Source organism: Talpa occidentalis, unplaced genomic scaffold (genome assembly GCF_014898055.3).
Source record: "Talpa occidentalis isolate TD23 unplaced genomic scaffold, MPIMG_talOcc4v2.1 talOcc4.6, whole genome shotgun sequence".
NCBI lineage: Eukaryota > Metazoa > Chordata > Mammalia > Eulipotyphla > Talpidae > Talpa > Talpa occidentalis.
The window spans coordinates 92,707,552-92,728,966 of record NW_023604972.1 but is presented as its reverse complement, the minus strand read 5'-3'; the positions used below and the strand labels follow the sequence as shown (position 1 = coordinate 92,728,966).

The window sequence follows — 21,415 nt, the reverse complement described above, 5'->3', positions numbered from 1 at the left end:
CACTCACATGAAGGTGTTTTTTTTTTTTTTTAAAGGTCTGTGGGTCCTAGGAATAATACTTAGTATTTTAAATATTACCTTATTTAAGAAAGAAGATAATTTGAGTAATTAAGTATTTTCTCTATCTTTGTTTGTTTTGTAATGAGGAAAAAATGCTGGAATTTATTGTTAGAAAAACTGGGACTTCAGAAGTATTTATACACTCCTGGCCAACCCACTCCCTGTTTTGTTTGAATTTACTATTTTGTCCCAAATATGTGGTTATGTGCATAGTGTTATTTTCCTGTCTCTTCTGTTGGTAAATATATGACTTAGTGTGTTCTGAGGATGGTGTGTAGAGGCTTTGAAAAACAGAATAGTCTGCGTTTGTAGCTCCTTCCTCCAGATCCCTGCATCTGCATACAAGTTCCCAGCAGATCATCTGATGGCAAAGTGTTTTCAGTGATTGAAATTGTTTAAATCTGTGGTGTCATTGAAACACTGGCAGTTACTCCAAGAGTCAGCAGCTTGGAAATGTTTGCATACCCATTTCACAGAACTCCTTAGCTTTCTGGTTTTCTAACTGGCAACTAAATCCTGTTCTGGAGAGCAAAAATAAATATTGCAAACAGTTATCTTTTGGTGAGTTTAATTAGTCAGGGTTAGGATGACTTTTTACATAAGGAAGGAAAGAATGAAAGATCTTAAATTAAAGAGCTACCTTTTCAGAACTTGGCCCAGCACTGATTGACTCTTAGTGACTGGTGCTGATTTCTTCTCTCTAAAGGGAAGGCCTGAGAACAGTCACAAGCCCAAGGACCAGGAAGAGCCTCTGAAGGGACTAATCAAGCTTAAATGATGCTCTCCTTTGTCCAGAGACAGACTATATAGTACATTAGTGACCTTTATTTTATTTGAAATAGATATATTTCAAAGTGGTTTGCAACTCTGTATAAAATATAACTTCTTTACTAGGAGATGGTAGAATATAAACTGGAGGAACACAAATATTAATACAACCCTCACAATGCATGCCTTACAAAACACGTTTACTAAGTTCTGTTATATATAAAAACACATTTAGCTACCAACTTTACTGTCATTGTGGAAAATCACACAAACCAATATATGTAAGTGAATAATTTTACATATATTTAGTGTCTTTTTTGATTAAGAAAGTCTTTTAAAGAACATATTAATTATGCATCTATGTATCCTGTGTGGCTAAAGCAGCAACCTGCCAGTTGTTTCGTTAAAATAGCAGAATGCAGCTGTGATTTTAAAAGGAAAATGATGCAGCATATTGAGGGAGCTATTTTTATTTTTAAAAGAGGGAGGATCAAAGTTAATGTTTTATTTTGCAAATATAAGGTATGTGAAGGGAAGAGCCTTAGGTCACACAAATATGGGCTACAGTGAAGTAAAGGTTGTATATTTACTAAAATGTTTCCTGATTAGGACTCTCTAATTTAGTAGCAGATAGTGTGGGAAAGTAGCCATTGAAACCAAACAGGAAAACACACACATGAAGAGAATTATTATTTTTTTACATGATTGTTGTAATTGGAACCACATTTAAATTTCTTGGGTTTGTAAGCCACCTCCCCCCCCCCCACACTCCCACCCGTAATAGATAAAATTTACATATGAATGAAATAGTTTTCCAATCAAACTAGAGTTTGTCTTTGCCTCTTGGAAACAAAATGGAATAATATCTGTCCAAGAAAACACTCTTTGTAAGTATTTTCCTGAAGAATGTTTGACTTTTCAATGTGTCTGTAGGCAACTCCCATCTGCGTTCACTGCTTTGTGGGTCATCCTGGCTGCGGGTGGTGGCTTTGAATGGGGTAGCTTCACAAAATCTGCATGAAAATTGGGAATTGTCAAAGTAATTTGCCATTTACTGACTCACTCTCTATGCCTTTTGTGTTTTGATCAATAAAAACTTAAATCCTTTACCCAGTTTAGTAACAACCTATTCTAAAGCATTATATTCTCCCTAATCTTCTCAAGTTCTGGTTGTACAGTTATCCATTTTCAATGATATTCATTTTAAAAGGTTAACAAACGAGAAACTAAACCAACCATACAAATAACAGCCCAAAGAACACTTTCCAAAATGTGTTGCTGTAGTGCCATTTCAAATTTAATATTCATGCAGAGGAAAGCTAAAGGCCACCAAACCAGGTGGATAAAATAGTACTGCATTTTATGACTCATTCTTAAATGAAATCTCTTAAATATTGCTAATGAAGCCAGCTCTCCCACACAGCCTTGTCCTGCGCCCTTTCTGGGCTGATTCAGTTCCATTTCCCTGTCTAGCAATTTGCCCCAGGCCCCTATTAAATGAATTATCACGGCCCCTAAATCATCTCTGCGGGGGTTTCCTCTAATCCCATCAAGACACTTAGACTCCCTTTCTTCCCTCCTGGTGACATAATGAATTATTATTTCATGGGGAGCAGTTAAAGAGGCCCCTTTGGAAGAGTGGAATGTGTGCCGGGTGGGGGCAGAGGTGGGGAGCGAGCCGGGAGGTAGCCCGGTGGGTACCCGCGCCCGGGGCAGCTGCCGGGGGCCAGTCGGGGACAAAGGAGGGGGCCACCGCCCTGCCGCCGCCCCAGGCCTCGAGATGGGGGTCTTCGCAGGCGGCCGACCAAGAGCCGCCCCTCACCGCTCTCGAGCCACCCCCCTGTAGCCGCCCCGGGGAGTTCCTGGGAGCCCGGGAACGCAGGGTAAAGCGAGAATATAAATGTTTTCCTTAACTGGAGGAAACACTGCACTCACAAACCACTTGCGGAATAGATTAAGCTAATTTATTAAACACAGTTTGCCTGGTGACTGAGCTGAGCTGAGTAATGATTTACATTTTTTATCTTAAAAAAAAATACCACTAATAAGAGGAAGTCAGGGGCCACGGCGGCCCTATTTGTGGGGTCAAAGTTAGGGAAGGTGTCCCGTGACCCCGTCTGGGGTCAAGGATGGACGCTGAGTAGAGAGGCGGTCAAGCTTTCCAGCTCCAGCTTCCGAAGACCCACTGTGTGCAGAGCAGGTGAACGCCAAGTGGGCGGGGTCCTTCTCCGGAGCAACCTCGGTGGGATTCGGGTGTAAAAGAAGACCGGTTTTTTGTTTGCTTTACGTCTTGTTGCGGAGGCGCACAGATCACTGCACACAACCCAATGCTGGACCCTCTTTTAACACTGCAGTAAACATTAATGACTCCTAGGAGATTTTGGAAATGTTATACTGGGGACATATATGGGGAGCAGATTCTCGACAGTGTTTGGTGCCAACAACCCTCTCTTCTTAATTGTAATACCTCTTTTACTATTTTACTCTGGAATAAAGATCTTGACTAATGTAACCTACTCAAACACGTTATTTCACACAGAAGGAAGAGCGGTTGGAAGGGGCGAGAAGACCTAACTGTAAAGGAAAGATTTCACAAGTATAATATCTATTTCTCCATCATGACAACTACAGAATGAAGAAGTCAAATGCTTGCACCATCTTATAATGAATACATTTTGATTTAAGAGAAAACTGTTCAACTGATTATTGTGGATCCTTTTCTTTATGCTTTACTTTTTAAAATAAGTATATTTGCTCCTACAGGGTAGATTCATCCCAGTGTGTCAGCTGTGCACTGACAGAGGTGTTGCTGGGGAAAATCCAGACCTACCCGCTGCACGGTTGTCCGTAACACGATTTTCCCAAATGGTGAGTGACCCTTGGTAAACTTGCAGAAAGAAAAGTGTCCACTGTAGTTGTATATCTGGAAAATATAACATATGTCAAAATTATGTAAAAATAATTTGTGCTTATATGTAAAATGGAGTTTGAGATAATCACCAGAGACTTGTTCGACTACTTGATTGTTTTATGGAAAATTTGAATTGTTCTTACAGACTTGGGATGATTCTTTGGGCAGTAGTACATTGTCTTCTGGGGTTTGACATTACCCTCTTTGAGATGCAGTGATCTAAAGCATTAGCTTTAGCATTCCTTGAATTATTATTTCATGAAGAATAGAACATTTCTCTAGAACAGAATTCTAGAGAGTTTTCAGGTCTCTTGAAACCCATTCTTGAATCCTTTGTAGAATTCATGTATTCTGAATTCTGAATCCTTCCCTTGGTCTATTAATACGTTGGGAACTGAGAGGTTACAAACATGTAGAGTTGGAAAAAATTTTGCCAAGACTACTTGAGGGAATCCTTTAGTAACATCTCATTCAAGTTTCTGACTTAAGTACTCTGCTGGAAAGCAGGTACCTTCCTTGCTCTGAAAGTAGAGCTAAAATTACTTTATATGGCGGTTCTAGCACACTGTTTGCTTCTACTGAATTTGTGGGCAACGAAAGCCCTCCGTCTAATCTCCTTGTTCTTAGTAAGATGTTCCACCTCTGTGCTTTGGCGGTTAGTTGCCTTTTCGTATCTAAGGGGAACTGCTTTACATTAACACCTGTTAAATACTTTCATGTGGGGGTGGGTCTTTTTTCCTAGCTTGTCTAGATATCCTTGGATACCAACTTTGTCTTCGAATCTATTACTTTCTCTTTTAGTTTTGAGTGACTGAATACTAAAATATTATAATTCATTATGATGGAAAGAAAAATTGAGATGCCTCTTTTTCCAATGTTGCATCATTAGTAATAATACCATAGAAGTATGTTAGCTTTTTCCAGTGTGTACATTAATAACTCCATTATATAAATGTGTGCACATCATTGTGGATTTAAAACTGAAGGAATAAGGCAGTGGACCTTAAAATATTCTGTCTTCATTTGTTTTAATTTTTGTTAATAGAAAAATTTGACATTTATTTTAAAAATCCTTTAGAAGATTAGTGTTTCCCACTCTCAGTGCTGGAATTATATCAATTCTAAAAATAATATACCAAATTAAAATATTTTAAAAGAAAGAAATTTCACCCAGCTCTACTTTTTAGCATTCTGGTTTTCATTTTTCCATGTCTGTGTCTTCTAGGTTTAGCCCAGGTCTTTACATATTGCATACCAAATTTCTGTATCTCTTATTTTGTTCCTCATTATGAATGAGTATTAGCCTATATTTTATTCTTAAACAATATGTATTAAAATAGGCAACAGAGGGTCTTTAATACACCTTTGTCTAGATGTGCTGACAAACTAAAATCTTCTAGGCCTTTAAAAAATATATCTCTGTAGTAGTGAGGTAGGACTGTAATATTAATTTAGCAGCTCACATTAAAAAATCCTTATCCATAAACATAAGTCAGAAGTATGAGGGCGTGATAGGCTCTTGTGCCACTGACTCCAAAAGTCCTAAAGTTATTATGTGGAGCACTTTTGTTTGGTAAACCCCAGTGAAATTAGTTTCTTTGGTTCTGTTAGAGAGCTGGGTGAGGGGAACAGCAGGGATATTAGAAAGGCCACCTTGATTCACCTCTGGTTCTGGAGGGCCAAGTGCCTGAAGCATTTGGGAAAATCACCTCCTAATCTGAAGTACTTTACTTCTGCTCCTCTCCCCATAGTGTGCAATGTTCTTCAGATTAGTTGGACCTTTCTTGGGAACTGAGGTGAGAGCTATGGTCTAGCTGTTTGTGCATAGCCCAAGGAAGTCTCAGTTCAAGTTTGGTTAACAGTTGATACCTGCTCTTCTATCCTCTTTGGCGGAGTATTAAATAAGACATATTTACTGGAAATAATCCTTATCTTTTGGAAAACTGATAATAATGGTGACTACCAACTCTTGGATATCTACTATGCAAGGCAGTATACCCTTACATTATTATGCTTCACAACAATCTTATGAGGTAGGAATCATTATTTTCATTTTAGAGATGAGGAATGCTCAGAAAGGCTAAGTGTCTCATACAAAACACAGGCTGGCCTATTTCCACAGCCCAGGGGTTTTTATATAACACTCTGTCTGCATTTAAAAATCTATAAATTTGAGCAATATAAAATGGCATCACCAGGTCCCAAACTTTATCTCTCATTTAGGAAGACAAGAGAAAGTGAGCAGAGAGACCTGCGGCTTTCCCAAAGCAGGAAAAATGGTGTGACTGTTCCCACTGACTTCTCCCTGAATAAAGCACAAGGTGTTCTGGAACAAGTGAGAGGCAGAAGCTCAAAAACTTAGCAACAAGGAGTAGTAGTTCTAAAACAATAAAGCCTAAGAGACAGGCTTGGCATATTTTCAGAATATAAAATGTTGGATCAAGTACATAAATTGTATTACAGAATCTATCCCCGAAACACTGGGTGACTACAATTCAGTTACTAAATTAAATTTTTTCAACCTTGGGCAGCATCAGTGTTTGATAAATAAAAACATGATGATTCTTTAGAGTTGCTAAGGATACCTTACAAGAAATAAGGAAAATATGATCTTGTTTAGTATGTGTGGATGCTTTTTGGCCTCTGAATGAAACAGTGAAGTCATAAAAGGTTTTCCTCCTGTATTTAACTTTTTTTTAAACAAGAGTTATTCTTGTCAAACTCAGGAAGCTTTGACTTAAGATACAGTCTTGGTAATGTCAAGTAGGATATAGGGGCAACCCAGTTCCACAATTAGATAAATGGTGAATTTTTAAATGCTTCTTACTTCTGAAATAGAAATAATAGACCAAAGTCTTTCTAAGGATGTCTTGCTTCATCTGTGAACTGAGTCTCTGCCCTCATACAGCTCTAAATCCCCGAGTGCAAGATTAACTTGGCTACATTGTTGTGGTCCCTGAAAATATGGAGGGGTTTCCTGCAAATCAACATCAGCTTCACAGCATTACCAGGGTTTCTCACTTCTAGATTGAAGGGGCTACTTTCATTGTCTGGACACACAATGGCATCAGAACGCCACGACTGATTGGACCTCTATTCAGCTGATCCTTAAAAATCCTATTCAAGGGAATCTGAAGACCAAAATATTTTCCTCCAACAAGCTAGGTCAGTGTGCTTAGTTCTACAATTCACATGAAAGAAAAGACAGTGTGTCTGTTCACCGAATACAGGGCATTTCAATGTTCTGATGATTTATTACCAAGGCAAATAGAAATAGTGCAGACCACAATATCATTTATCATGTCATTACATATCTTTCTGGGGGATAATGTACATACCACAGAAGTAAAGTAGAGCCATCCTGGCTTTTGCTCTGCACCTCAGTTTCCTTTTCTGCTGTGGGAGAGGCAGGATTGCCTCTGGATATTGAAGGTCTATTCCAGCGTTAACCTTCTAGAGTCTATCTATAGACTGTAGGGAGGTGCTCTTACATGGCAGTTGTCTTCTTGAGCCAGTTTTATTGACACTACATCCTATTGGTCTCAAACAGTTACTTACCCTTTGTAAGCTTTGGTTTTCTCATCTGTGAAAATGGAAATGATGACCATACAACTTCTTAGGGTTATTGCTGTGGTTAAGGTAATGTATGTAAACCTCTGAGTTAGAAATCTCAGAACGCACTCAACCTATATTAGCTATTACAATTGTTATTAGAACGTCTCATTATAATAGCTTTTATTTTTGCTTTTTACTTTTCTTGTCCCCTTTCTTTGTTTCTGCATTTATACATATTATACAAACTATCTTAGAGTTAAACTTTCAAGGAATTGGTAATGAAGAACAAAACCTTAAGTCTAAGAATAAGCAATCTCAGAGCCAAATCCTAGATCTTGTAGTCTTGTAGGAATCACAGTTAGCTCCAGGTTTTTTTTTTTTAACCATTCAACGTATGCACATCTATACTCTATTGAGCCATGTATTTGGATATGGACACATGTGTGGGGATGTTAATGTTGTGAAGATGTTTAGGAACAGGTATTTCTTTTGGGTATCTTCACTCTTTTATGTGTTAGAATAAGGAGGATTTGGATTTTCCTTAAAAGACTCTTTTTGTAGGAGGACCACTGTTTGGGCAATGCTTGTAGAATCTTATTTTCTTTGGTAAGTATTAGGAAAACAAAACATGTCAAACTTTTTCTTATTTTAGACAAGTGTTTTCTATTTAGGCTACCAGAGTTTGAATAAATATTCCTGTGAACAATTATTTAAAAACATTCATATTTTCTCCTTCCCACACATCTAAGCAAATTTTATTTAATGTCAGTTGCTTCAAAATGGGTCTTGTGCATTTCTAGGCTGCCAAGGCAGAGACGGGGTTCAAGTTGCCATATTTTGATAGAGACAGGTCAGCCACACTGTTCAGAATGCATCCTCCTTGCTCCCTGAATATCTGATGAAGTCTTCTTTCCCCATTTGCTCTGCAAATCCACTTCGTCTTTGCCATCTCCTCTTTGAACCAGGTTTTTTTGGAACAGAAAATTGGGAAAAATCATGGTGCCTGAGGTCCTCTGCATTTGTTTTTCAGACCAGAATATCAGCTACATGATGCATTGCACAGATGCCATCCTATTGAATGTATAATAGAAAATTCTACTTACCGGTCTCCATCCCTCCTCATAGGATATGGTGTAAATTATTTATTTGATACAAATACAGGAAATAAACCAGAGAACTAATCTAGTAGATGAGAGAATTGAAAATGTTTGGAAACCACATCTCAGATTTTTAGTTCAAGTCGTTCATTAGGTCATCTCTTTCCTTGCTTTACTGCTTCCTTGACAAGAAATAGTTTCCCCTCCCCCAGTCTATTTTTATCTTCACTAACTGAAAATGCATTGGAATTATGATCCCCTAATGTTTCCCCATAATGAATGTTATTCCCTTTGAAATGAAGTTGTTCTTTGTAGATGGAAATGAAGACAGTGAGACCTGAACTCACTGTGGTGAATATGGAGTGTACTACCCAGTGCCCGCCTTTAAGTTAGAACAGGGTACTCATTCGTACAGCTGCTGGGAGTGTAGATTGCTAAATGTCCCCTTCAAATCCTTCTCCAGGAATTGCCATTTGCCAGCGGGAGCTAGTTCACTTGCCTCCCGGGGTCAGCCTGTACCCAATAACTGGGCAGTGTGATAAAGGAAGAGCAACTCTGCAGGACTACCCAGCTCCAAAACTCCTTGTGGGATCAACCACTTAGTGGCTCAACTTCTTTCCCCCATTCTTATTTCCTTCTCCCCCCCTCAGGTTGACTCAAAGAGCACCCTTCAGTAACCCTGCTGCAACACAGCTTCATCTCAGAGTCTATTTCCTAGGGAGCCTGACCTACAACACACAGGCTAAAAATATTAGGGAAAAAATGATGCAGTAAAAAGTGAGAGTCTTGGGCCTCCCTGGTGGCGCAGAGGTTGAGCGCTGGGTTGCGAAACTGCCTGGCCTCTGTGGCGCAGGTTCGATCCCCAGCTGCTCCCCGGCCACTGGAGGAGGGTCTCACGTGGCGTGCAGACCTCTCCTGCCGCCCGCTGCTCCCCTCAGCAGTGTACTTCGGTCCTTCTGCCTGTTCTGCTCCCTGCTCTGGCTCTGGTGAATTCTCTCACCCTCCCGTGCTTCTGACTGTACCCAGTGCATGTATAAACAAAACAAACAAACAAACAAACAAATAAATAAATAAATAAAACATGCCTCTATTAAAAAAAAAAAGTGAGAGTCTTAAGTCCCCTGTCTATTTTTCTCCTTAGAATATGATATTCATTGGGTTAAAATACTTGAACAACTTTGCAAAACAGGAAAAGACATTAAAGTACATGAAGATTATTTAATGAATGAAAAGTATACTATAGAACACTATAGAACAAATTTTCAACAAAACCATGAAAATATCACTTTAAAAATCAGAATGTGAAAAACATAAAATTTTACAAAGGAGAATATTTTTATTAGAAATTCTGAGACCAAAAAGAAATTCTGAGACAAAGAATATGTTAATATCTTAATGAGTTTGTTATTGCTTTTTTGGAAGTGGATTGCCTGATATAACAAATGCTTATGATTTTTTTTTTTTAAGATTTATTTATACAAGCACTGGGCACAGTCAGAAGCGTGGGAGGGTGAGAGAATTCACCAGAGCCATAGCGGGGAACAGAACAGGCAGACTGACTGGAATACACTGCTGAGGGGAGGAGTGGGCGGCAGGAGATGTCTGAGCACCATATGTGGTACCCTCACCAGCGGTAGGGGATTGAACTGGTGCTGCAGAGGCTGTGGGCAGCCTCGCAGCCCAGCGCTCTACCGCTGCACCACCAGGGGAGGCCCACAAATGCTTATGATTGAGGCAACCACCTTACCATGGTCATTGATCCTGGGGCAATGGGGAGCTATAGGAGGGGAGAAGAATCACGATACAAGAAGGAAAAAAAAGGGATTTCCAGTGAGAAAAACTAAAATACCAATGAAGCTTGCCCCGCATAAATACTCATTGGGATTGTAATTTAAAAAATTTTTTCTTCAAAGGATTGAGCTTAAAATAACACTCAACAGTTATTTAATTCATCACATAGCTATTATAATTACAAGTGATCCTTATTCAGGCAGGATATAAGTAGGGAATAAACTTCCTTTTCCCTTAAAAACAGACCTTTATTGGAACTCTTTAGAAATTAATTTATATAAGTTATATCTCAAAACATTACCATGGTGAATAAAAATCAAACAGTACAAAAGTATATAGAAGGTTGGGCCTCCCCAGTGGCACAGCGGGTTGAGTGCTGCGCTGTGAAGCTGTCTGCAGCCTCTGCAGCACAGGTTTGATTCCTGGGCAGGCAGAAACCCACATGGCGTGGGAGACCTCTCCTGCCTCACCCGCTACCCCCCTCAGCAGTGTCCTCAGTCTGTCTGTTCTGCTCTGCTACCCGCTTTGTCTCTGGTGAATTCTCTCACCCTCCCACACCTCTGACTGTACCCCAGTTTTTGTATAAATAAATAAAACTTAAAAAAAAAGAAAAATAAGTATATAGAAGATTAAAATTCTCTTCTTGGAGTTAACCACTGTTCTCAGTTGCTTTCATATCTTTTTCTATGAGTAATATAATTATTCTTGGACATTTGCACATATATGGGATAACTTTCATTTTAATTTTTCCTATATTCTTACAATAGGATCATACTATATGGATTGTCTTGTAATTTGTACTTTTTACTTAACATTTTTATTAATACTCCCTTTAACCTACTTAATTCAAACCATGCTGTGCCATTTCAACCTCTCTATTAGAATTAAATTTTATCTGCTTGTTAATTATTCTTAGGAATCATACTCTTTATCTAAGTATAACAAATTAACTATTTTAGTCATGAATACAAATTCTTATCTTTATAAAAATGCAGAGAGTTGCATTTTTCTTTTCTTTTCAGACTAATTCAGTGGAGCCTGACTCCCAAAATAATTCTGTTTAAAATATCCAAGAAAAATTAAATTCAGTTTTAATCTCATTCTCAAAATGACTTTAATATTTTATTTGCCTTAATATCATCCTGCCTTCTCCCCAGATATTTTTTTTTTAAAAAAAAGATGGGGGCAAACTAGTTTTAACACTCAGTTTTGGCTTATGTTTGTCTCTAAATCCTAGCAGCCTTGTTTTCAGCAGGAAAGGTTTTCTCTCCTGCTCCATCACTAGTCTGTAAAGTAAATTGCAAAAAGCTACCAAAGTCTGGCTACATCCTCATAGTGACTGTTTAAACCCATTACTTTCTCTTTTAATCAAATCACTGTTGTGTCAAAATATACGATTCTCGCCATGAATCTCCCTGGCTTGTTACAGGTCACCGGTTGCACCTTGAAAATGTTTGCTCTCCTAAGCGCCTTCTCTCCAGCCTCCAGCTAAATTGCTCCAGACCAAGCCTGATCATTTTTCTATACACATAGAACTCTAATTAATATAAACATAATGGCAAAGAGAACCTGTACTTTACAAAGGAGGAAGCGAAAATGCCTGGTCAGTAGGTATGTGGAACATCATTTGAATTATGGTAAAGTGGGCATGCACAAGATGCAAACATTCAAATTATATTAAGAAATAAAAGCAAGCCCTAAAAATTCCTTATCCTTGAATTACTGAGAGATTTCAGCCTTTATTCTTTTCTGATTTAAGAAATATTTTTTAGAAAGCCACCAGAGGGCCAGTAAGGAAAATAGTAATTATGTTTAAACAGCCAACACTTCACTAACATAAAATATTTGTACAGACTCTTAAACATGAAGTTAAGTGCCAGAGGCTATTTTCATTGTTTAATGTATTAAGTAAATAAAAATGTATCTAAGATGTGGACACACAATTAGTTTTGAGTTATTTATCCTGGAGTTTGTATGGTTTAGAAAAACTCCATCTTCTTGGCTGCTGCTGTCCTAATGCATTTAACTTCAGCCATCAGCTATGATTAAACACCTGCTGTTGTGGGGAAACAAAGCACACTAATCCAATATGTATTTCTGACATCTTAAATATCACCCAGTCCCCTGACATCAGGCACAGCTTTTCAGCAGGATGGAATTCCAGAGCATATTTTTCTAATTTATGGATGGACAATAAATCAAAATTAAGCCTTGGGCAATGAAATATACATCAGTGTGAATGAACTGACTGCAAACGAGGACCCTGCACAACTGAGGGAAAGGATATATTAATGGAATCCTAAGCCGAAAACACTGAAGTGAAAATTAAGGAAGTTTATTTCACATTTTGTCTCTATAAAAACAAAAGCAAAGACAGAAAATAAAAAGTTTTCTAATTTTTTTTTTTATGCACAGCACCATCAGTGGCCCATTTAAATTTTTTGAGGAGTCGTTTTTAAATTCTGGCATAAGGGTGATTGAAAACTCAAAATCTCTGATGCTCTTTTCAATATTTTTAATATTTAAGGAAGGTTTGAGGTGCTTAGTGTGGTTGCAGTTTTGCTTTCCTGGAACAGTGAACAGAGGCCATTGTTGACAGTCTTCAGTTTCTCCTGAGAAAGATCAGCAGAGCCCACAGCCTTCTTTGCCAGTTACGTAGAATGGGCTGGGAACTGTCCACTGCTGAACAAATCTTTCTTGTGCTGCCCTGCAGTTAGCCCTGGGAGAGAGAGAAAATCTTAGAGCTTTGTTCTCAGTGAGAGATTCAGTCCATCTTGCTCTGATTACCCCCAACTCTATACTGAGGTTATGTTGGAGATACTAACGTGGTTTATCCTTCTCATCCTCACCACTACCAAGCACTGTATGTCTTCAAGAGAGTCTGCCAGGGTAGTCATCATTTTTATCAGGGATAATGTTTTATGTTTATGAGCATGTCAGGGTTATTAACTAACATTATCTCTTAAATCCTCACCTCTATAAATAGGATAAATGGCAAATTAAATATTAAAGACAGGCATATAGAACCATAATAAAATCAAGGCTTTGTTTTGGGGCACATGACAAATTATAGAACTGGAGAAAAAAACTCTGTTGACTGGTTTCCAGTTCTAGATCTCACCTAGTCAGCAAACACCCCTCATCCCAGTTGACTGAAGTTTCTTCAGGTTATTATTCCTAAGACATCTATAGAACAATTATTTCTATAGATTCATCTTGTTTCCTGTTCTGTGCTCCAGTATTGGTTCACCCACCTATGTAGTATTTATTTATGAACAATTATTTCTATAGACATATGTTACTGGGAACATTTTAAATAATTAAAAGTTAATGTAAGAGATCAAGTACTTTAGGAATGAATTTTTTATGTATCTCAGAAAGAGACCAGAATATTCCCCAATCCTAACCCCTTATATTTAAAAATTCTAAATGGACTGATATTTTAGTGATGTTTTAAACCAAGGACATGAGTCTGGAGGAATAGGTCTTTCACCAAAGGTCACACAGTGATGGGTGGAGAAGAGAAGCAAAGTCCAGAAATTGTCTACAGAACCTACATTCATGTATATCATTATTCTAGAAAATGCTCTTATATAAATGAAGTTTTGATCTTATATGTCTTTACTTTTAAACTCTGCAGGTTAGCTTAGCTTATCTCCTCTTGATGAAGTGTAACTATGTAAATCACTGAGGGTGACTGGTTGCTGTTGATAATCATTGTCACATCATTGATTACAAGTAGACTTATAGTATAAAAATTGCATTCTCAATATTCACATAATTCTTGATCCTCATTTTCATCTGAGGGAGCTTGTGTTTAAAATTTTTAGCTACTTTATCAGTAAATATGGGCAAGACCTATGGATGTTGACAAGAGATAAAGAATTTCAACTGTATGATAAAGGAGAATAAAAACAAATTATTTTGCCCATCTTAAGTTAAGCAAAGCATTCTCATCAAAAACCTGCCACATCAGAAGGGTTCATTGAGATTTAAAAATATGTGTAATGATCAGCAATAATACACAATAACAACAACACATAAATTATTGTAGTGGCAATGTTTGTATAAAAATAACTAAGCCAAAATAGAGTCTTTTACTTCTAACATTTACTTTTAACATGTCCCATGTTTATCAAAATTCATAAATTTAATGAATTTTTATTGAGGGTACTCCATGTACTGGGAATTGTGCTAATCCCCAAAGATTCAGTGCCCAAAAAAAAAATAGATATGATCTTTCTCGTTCAATTTGTCTTCTACTTGTGAAGAACACTTTCTCAATGATTGGGAAAATCTTATGAGAAAAATTGATGATCATAAAAATGAAACATGTTCCTATTTATATTAGAGTTTTCTTTAGGTGTTATAACCCATATTATATTCCCAGGAAAACAGTCTTGAGCCCTTTAATATTATTTTTCTATCATATGACAGCTTCTTTATTTCCTGTTTGCAGACTCCTAACTCCTCCCAATTTTCTATGATTTCTTGCTAAGTATTCATCTGGAGGATGGTTGGTCCATCTGTTAGTCTACATTTGTTTTCTCCTACTTTGTCTCATAGCCAAGATTCTCATCAAAATCAACTTTTCGATAATATTCTTTTTTATTGAGGTGAAACATAAAAATAGTCATTTTAAAGTGTTCAATTCAATGGAATTTAGAATGTTCACAATGTTGTACCATCACTGCCTTTAGATCCAAAACATTTTCATCTCCCCAAAGGAAAACCCATACCCATTAAGAAGTTCCTCCTCCTTTTCAATCTTCCGCCTATCTCCAGACAACTACCAACTATCTCTATGAATTGACCTACTCTGTATATTTCATGCAAATGGAATCATAAATTATGTGACTATTTTTGTCTGGATTCTTTTACAATGTAGCATGTGTCAGTACTTCATACTTTTTAATGACCGAATAATATTCCGCTGAGTGGCTTTCCCACTAATATGTTTCTTCATTCCATGATCTGCTCTAGGATTGCACATTGTGTTCAGTCATCAGGTCTCCTTAGTCGCCTCTCATTTGGGATAGTTTCTCAATCTTCCTTTTCATGAACTTTAGAGAGTTTTGAGGAGTACTGGTTGAGTATATCATTGGCTATTCCTTAATTTAGGTTTGTTTGATGTTTTTTCCTTGTATTAAACTGGATTTTAGAGGAAGAATGCCATAAAGAAGAAGTGCCCTTTCCATCACATAATATCAGAGGGTGTATGTTATCGCCAGGACTTATGACTGGAGATGTTAACCTCCATCACTTGACTGGGGTCATATCTACCAGCTTTTTCCACTCTAAAGTCTCTCCCCTACCCTTTTTATATTCTGTTCTTTGGAAACATGTCACTAAGTATAACCCATATGTCTAAAGGGAAGAGAATCTACATAAATTACTTGGAATTCTTCTGTAAAGAAGTTTATCTCTCCAATCTATCCAATTACTTATTTGTGTAATAAAAACCTGTGGATATTTATTTTATAGTTCATATCCTTTTGAGGTCTTGTCATGTCAAGTGGTTAATGCAGAGTGAGTGCAGTTTAGTGTGCTCTGAAAGCAAGAAGACCGCATGCTTAGTATGGAATATAGTAACTACAGAATAAGAGACACAGTTTTGTCTTGGGGATGAGAGCATGAGCAGTTGGAAGATATTTACTGAGTAGGGATAAAGCACATTTTGATGTCAGCTTTTAAAGGAAGGCTATATATAAGATTTTTAGAGCGATTGTTTGATTAGGGCCTAGGTTTTCTAATTCCTAGTCTATGCTCTTATATTGGTTGTTGTCATCAAATCTTTGCTTGTGATCATATTTGACATTATCAATATATTTGAAGAGAAATACAGTAGTTTGATACAAAACATCCCCACTCAGCTTAAACTGACATTCAAAAAAAAAAAAAAAAGAGAGAGAATTGCATTCTCTACAAATATCTGTTACCCAAGATTTAGAACCCGGGGTGTGGGAGTGGTTAGATATGATGTTACCTTAGAGACCAGATGGTACCACTTAGTCACTTAGTCTGCTATTGAAGAAGTGGAGCCCTGTGGAGCCCTGTGAGCAAGACTCTTGCTAGATTATATAGTTAATCAGTGGTAAAGCTACAAGATAGAGATGGAGACACTAGAGTCTTAAAGAAAAGTGGAAACTTGTCTTGAGTTGTGCTATACACTCATACACTCAGAGTGTTTGTTGGCTTAGTGTTTAGATTTCTGATTTCTTTTCCTTTGCTGCTTTCATTAAGGAATTATGTTGCCATTACTATTTTCAAGAACTAAGGTGCCTAGTGTAACAATAGTTATTTACTTCCAAGAAATTAGTAGCCATTTTTGGCATTCTGCTTTCACTTACTGGATGACATATCTAAATCATGTCAGTGAAAATATATAGATTCAGACTCATTATTTAATAGCCCCTTTTTACATATGGACACTTTAGTGGTATAATAAAGCATTACTCTTTCATGGAGATATTTTCAGATAGTTTTGCTCTCAGTTTTGGGAATACCCCTTTTAATATTAGAGCATTTGAATATATTTGAGAATCTGTAATGAGTGATTCTAATAGTAATTGATGTAAAACAGCAGTAATTTATTAAGGTGTAAAAAACATGATGAATTTAAAATTTTGGAAATAAGTATATTAAAGAGAGGGTTATTCAGAGTTAGTGTTCTAAATTCCTTGAGTAATTAAGGAGGCAGAATAGATATTGAATTACCTTTGATTCTATTAACTATGCATGTTAATTTTTAAGACATATCATTCCTCTCAAATCTAAAGATTTCTTTCTTTTATTAATTCTGGAATACTATTACTATTATCCCTTCAAATACTGCTCTTTCCCACTTGCTTTTTCTTTTCTTTTCTTTTTTTAAAATATTTATTTATTTTTATACAAGAACCAGGATACAGTTCAGATGTGTGGGAGGGAGAGAGGATTCACCAGAGACAGAACAGGGAACAGAACAGGCAGACTCACTGGAATACACTGCTGAGGGGAGCAGCGGGCGAGACAGGAGGGGTCTGCTGCGCCATGTGGGATTCTTGCTGGCCAGCGGAGATTGAACCCATGCTGCAGAGGCTGCTGCACATGCTGCAGAGCTTCACAGTGCGGCGCTCAACTGCCTGCGCCTCCCCTGCCTCAACCAGGGGAGACCCCCACTTGCTTTTTCTATCTCCTTTGTCAACCAACCAAATTAAGTTAGATTTAGATTTTGTTAAATATTTCTTTTTTAAATTAAAAAAAAAATAACCTCTAAACCATGATTACTGAAACTGGTACATCTTCCAAACCCAGTGATTTATGGGAGTGAGGGAAGGAGGGATGGAAGGCAATAATTTCAGTCAATTGAAGAGAATTCAGAAAAGAAAGAAAAAGGAAGTTCCCAAACTGCTGTGCATTGAAATCACCTAAAACTCTTTTTAAAATTATACATCCAGGGTCTCTTCCAATATTTAATAAGCTGATTCTGTTTCAGAACTGATCCATGGCATAGCATTGGGGAACCACGGGAAGATGACCTCAGTTCCCACTAATTGAGACTTTTGATAATTTAGTAGATAGTGCCTGTGAACTGGGGAGGTTACTAGAAAACCAGAGCAGTGGAACTTTTGTTTCCATTGGATAGAAGAATAATGGAGGCTAAGGATATCTGTGATATTAGATATAACTTGGTGAACAACTCATGTGCTTTCTCCGCTGTTCATCAATTTTTCAGTAAATGTTTATGAAGATGATGAAATGAAGATACTTCCTACTTAGAACAACATAGCTTACAGTTTACATCTCTACATCCTCATAGTTCATTCAAGGAGATTCTATTACAAGTCTGGAGTCCCAGAGCAGTGTGTCTCCAAGTTTTCATATGCACAGAAAACACCTGAGAGTCTTGATAAAAAAGCAGATTCTGATTCAGTTGGCCTAAGGTTGGGCCCAAGATAATACGTTTCTAATAAAGCTATCTCCTTACTTTACTACTAGACATTGAGGAATCCTCTCTTTCTTTAGACAGAGAGAGAAGCTCTTCTGGTCTTCTAAAGACTTCATTCTTTAGACCAGATAATCATTTTGTCTTAATATTTAGTATTATAAGGAGAGAGACTAGAAATGACACTATGTGAACTGGTTGAGGCAACTGGGCTTGGGAGTCAGAGCAAAAGATCAGAGCTGAGCATGATGACATCTCAAAGCTTAAACTTGTTTCTACATCCAGAATAGGGTAGCAGCAAAGGCATCAGGAAGACCTACCAGGCCTGTAAGAACAGACTCCTAGCCTCAAAAAGGGTTTTTTGTTTTATTTTATTTTTATTTGCTTGTTTTTGGTTTTTTTTTAAGTTTTTGTACTTTCACATATTTATTTTTCTGAAACTCTTTTGCCTTCTGGCATATGCTAACTAGATCTTTCATGTACTTTATAATTAATTTTTTTATTTAAGTAAGTTTATGTGACATAAAATTAAGCATTTTAAAGTGAGCAATTCAGTGATATTTGTACAACATTCAGAATGTTGTGCAACCATCACCTCTAGCTAGTTCAACCCTCCCCGCAAAGAAAACCTATACACATTATGCAATTAGTCCTTATTTCCACCTCCCTTCAGCCCTTTGAAATCACAGATCTGTTTTCTGTCTCTATTAGTGAACCTTCTGGATATTTCTAATAAATGGTATTGTTGCAATATGTGACCCTTTGTGTCTGGCTTCTTCACTTAGCATAATGTTTTTTATGTTCATCCACAATGTAGCATGTATATCAGTACTTCATCCCTTTTCGTAGTTGAGTAATATTCCACTGTATGCAATTATGAAATTTTGTATATCCACTAGGGTTGTTTTCCGCATTTTGACTTTAGTGAATTGTGCTTCTATAAACATTCATGTAAAAGTAGTTGAGTACCTGTTTTCATAACTGATTCTTTTTAAATGAATCATCTCATTTCATTTTCAAATTGGATTGGAAAGAGGTATTTTACTGACAAGAAACAAGCTCAAAGTGATTTGCTCAAGGTTTACAATTGTTAAGAGATCCAGAGACTGAACACATCTGAGAGGAAGTTCAGTACTCTTTCAAGTCATACCACAGTGGGCTCAGCTGCCTGGGAGTCAGAGAGGGGAAGGTGAATAAAAATGATTAGCAGGTTATAAAGCACAATATATGTAAGTTGGTATAGGTAGCCAGTATTCAAAATGCCAATTGATGCTACAGGAGTAGTTTCCCACTCAGGAGGTCAGAGCATGCTATCTCTATTATGGCCAGAAGAGAGATTTTAGAATTGCAAAAGGTATAACAGAGTGGTTGGACACTAGCAAAGGAGTTTGACAAGGCTGTCACATCTGTTCAATATTTCTACTGAAATAATCATGAGTATTGCTGTTGATGGTTACCATAGTGGTATTAAGGTTGGCAGAAGGAGATGATGTAATCTCCAGTATGCTGATGACATCCTGGCTGCTGAGTCTGTGGTTTCTGCACTAGGAAAGCTGGTGCCTTAGACCAGGGATGATTTAGATTCTGATAATGGTAATTGAGAAGCAGAATATTTTAGTGGCAGCACAAACTGGGAGTGAATAAGAATTGCAAGTGAAGAGTTATGCTGCCAATAGTTTATGATAGGTAGAGAGAACTGTGGCCCTCTGGCCTATATAAGGAGAGAGCAAATGGCCTCGTCAGCATTCATGAATATGAGGTCCAGAGCATAAGATGTCTGCCGGGAGGCGTTCGGCTTCACATTATCTTACCTCAGGTCCTTTCTTGGTTCTAATTTAGTTCCAGTGTCTGATTAATATGAAATACCTGTTAGCTGAACCTCAATTTACAGACTTTTACTGAAAGAAGAGATGAAGAGCAACATAGAAATGTGGCTACTGTCAAGCTGAGTTAAACCCAGAGTGATGACGACAATATCCTCGTGAAGGAGAAGAATGACAACAGGCTGAAGAAAGCATCATCTGTTTTCAGAATCCTGGAACATTTCCTTCTGAAATAACTCATTCTGTGTGTCTTGATTTCCTGACAAGTAAATCTTGAAGAACAGAACTGGCATTTATCAGGGCAAATACTAGTATGTGAATCTCTGGTAAGATTTGTGACAGGGTTTGTGAAGGTTTTCTTTGAAATTATTAATCAAAATATAGCTTTCGACTATGTATGCTTTCTTTTATAATTATGGAAAAACATATATTCAGTGTGGAAAACTTAATGAAAGAGGGGAAAGTCATGCATATTTTTACAACACAAATAATCAACTAACATTTTGCCATTTCTTCTTCCAATATTTTATCTATATATTTTTTTATAATTAGAACCTTACCTTGAGTTTAACTGGCATTCACTTTTAAATTTTGACTTATTCGTACATTTTTTTCTGTCTGCTTCTCTTGATCCGAGAGTCATTCCAGGGATTGGGTTTCCTATAAAATGGCCTCATGTGGAAATATAGTGATGCTTATCATTCCCCAGCTTTTACCCATTTCAGTTCGGAGGGGGCTAGGCCTTTTCACAGCACTTCTGAAATTTGCTGTTTATTTAGATCATGATTTTGTTTAAAAGAGTTTTCTTTTTAAATATAGGTTTTGGTTAATTTGATCTTGGGAGGAGCCTGAGAGTGTTCATTTCTAACAAGTTCCCAATTGAGGACAAGGCTACTTTTCCATGGAACATACTTTGAGTAGAAAAGTAGACTGAGAAAACAAGTGCACCGGTCAGGACATATCAGCAATACATTTATACAACTTTTCAAAGGGCTTTCACTTCTAGACTGAAGAGTTGAATAGCTTAATAGATTGAAAAACATCTACTAAGAAAACACTTGACTTGTAGCAGGATCTCTCAAAGTGTGGTGTCTGGGTCCACTTGCATTCGTATCCCTGGATTATTAAAAATATAACTTATACCTCAGTCCTGCAGAGTCAGAATGGGAGGCGCAGGAGAGACCATATCAAATAGAACTCCACATTCAAATTTGAGAAATGCTGGCAAATTAGAAAAGAGCACTGAATTAGGAGAAATGGGTTCTAGTTCTGAAACTGGCCTCTCTCTAATAGCAAATCACCTCACCTCTCTGGGTCTCAGTTCAAGTCTATCACATGGGAGACAGATTGTTGAACACTCTAGTTTCTATCTCTGATGTAGTAAGTATCCTTCAATTCCTACATCAGGTCAACTTGATCTCTCCCTCTCTGTGCACTGAAGTGTGCAGGGCACACACTCGACCCCAAAGAGGACAGCCATCTA

At 37.4% G+C, this 21,415-nt stretch overlaps 1 long non-coding RNA gene across 2 annotated transcripts in view; it reads left to right on the top strand.

Annotated features, from left to right (window-relative positions):
* LOC119260617 (uncharacterized) overlaps positions 1 to 21,415 on the top strand; it is a 101,200-nt gene that overhangs the window by 24,234 nt on the left and 55,551 nt on the right. For both annotated transcript variants that reach the window (XR_008549354.1, XR_008549355.1), the window contains exon 2: positions 3,592 to 3,696. This is a non-coding gene — a long non-coding RNA (uncharacterized LOC119260617). The remainder of the gene's footprint in view (positions 1 to 3,591; positions 3,697 to 21,415) is intronic.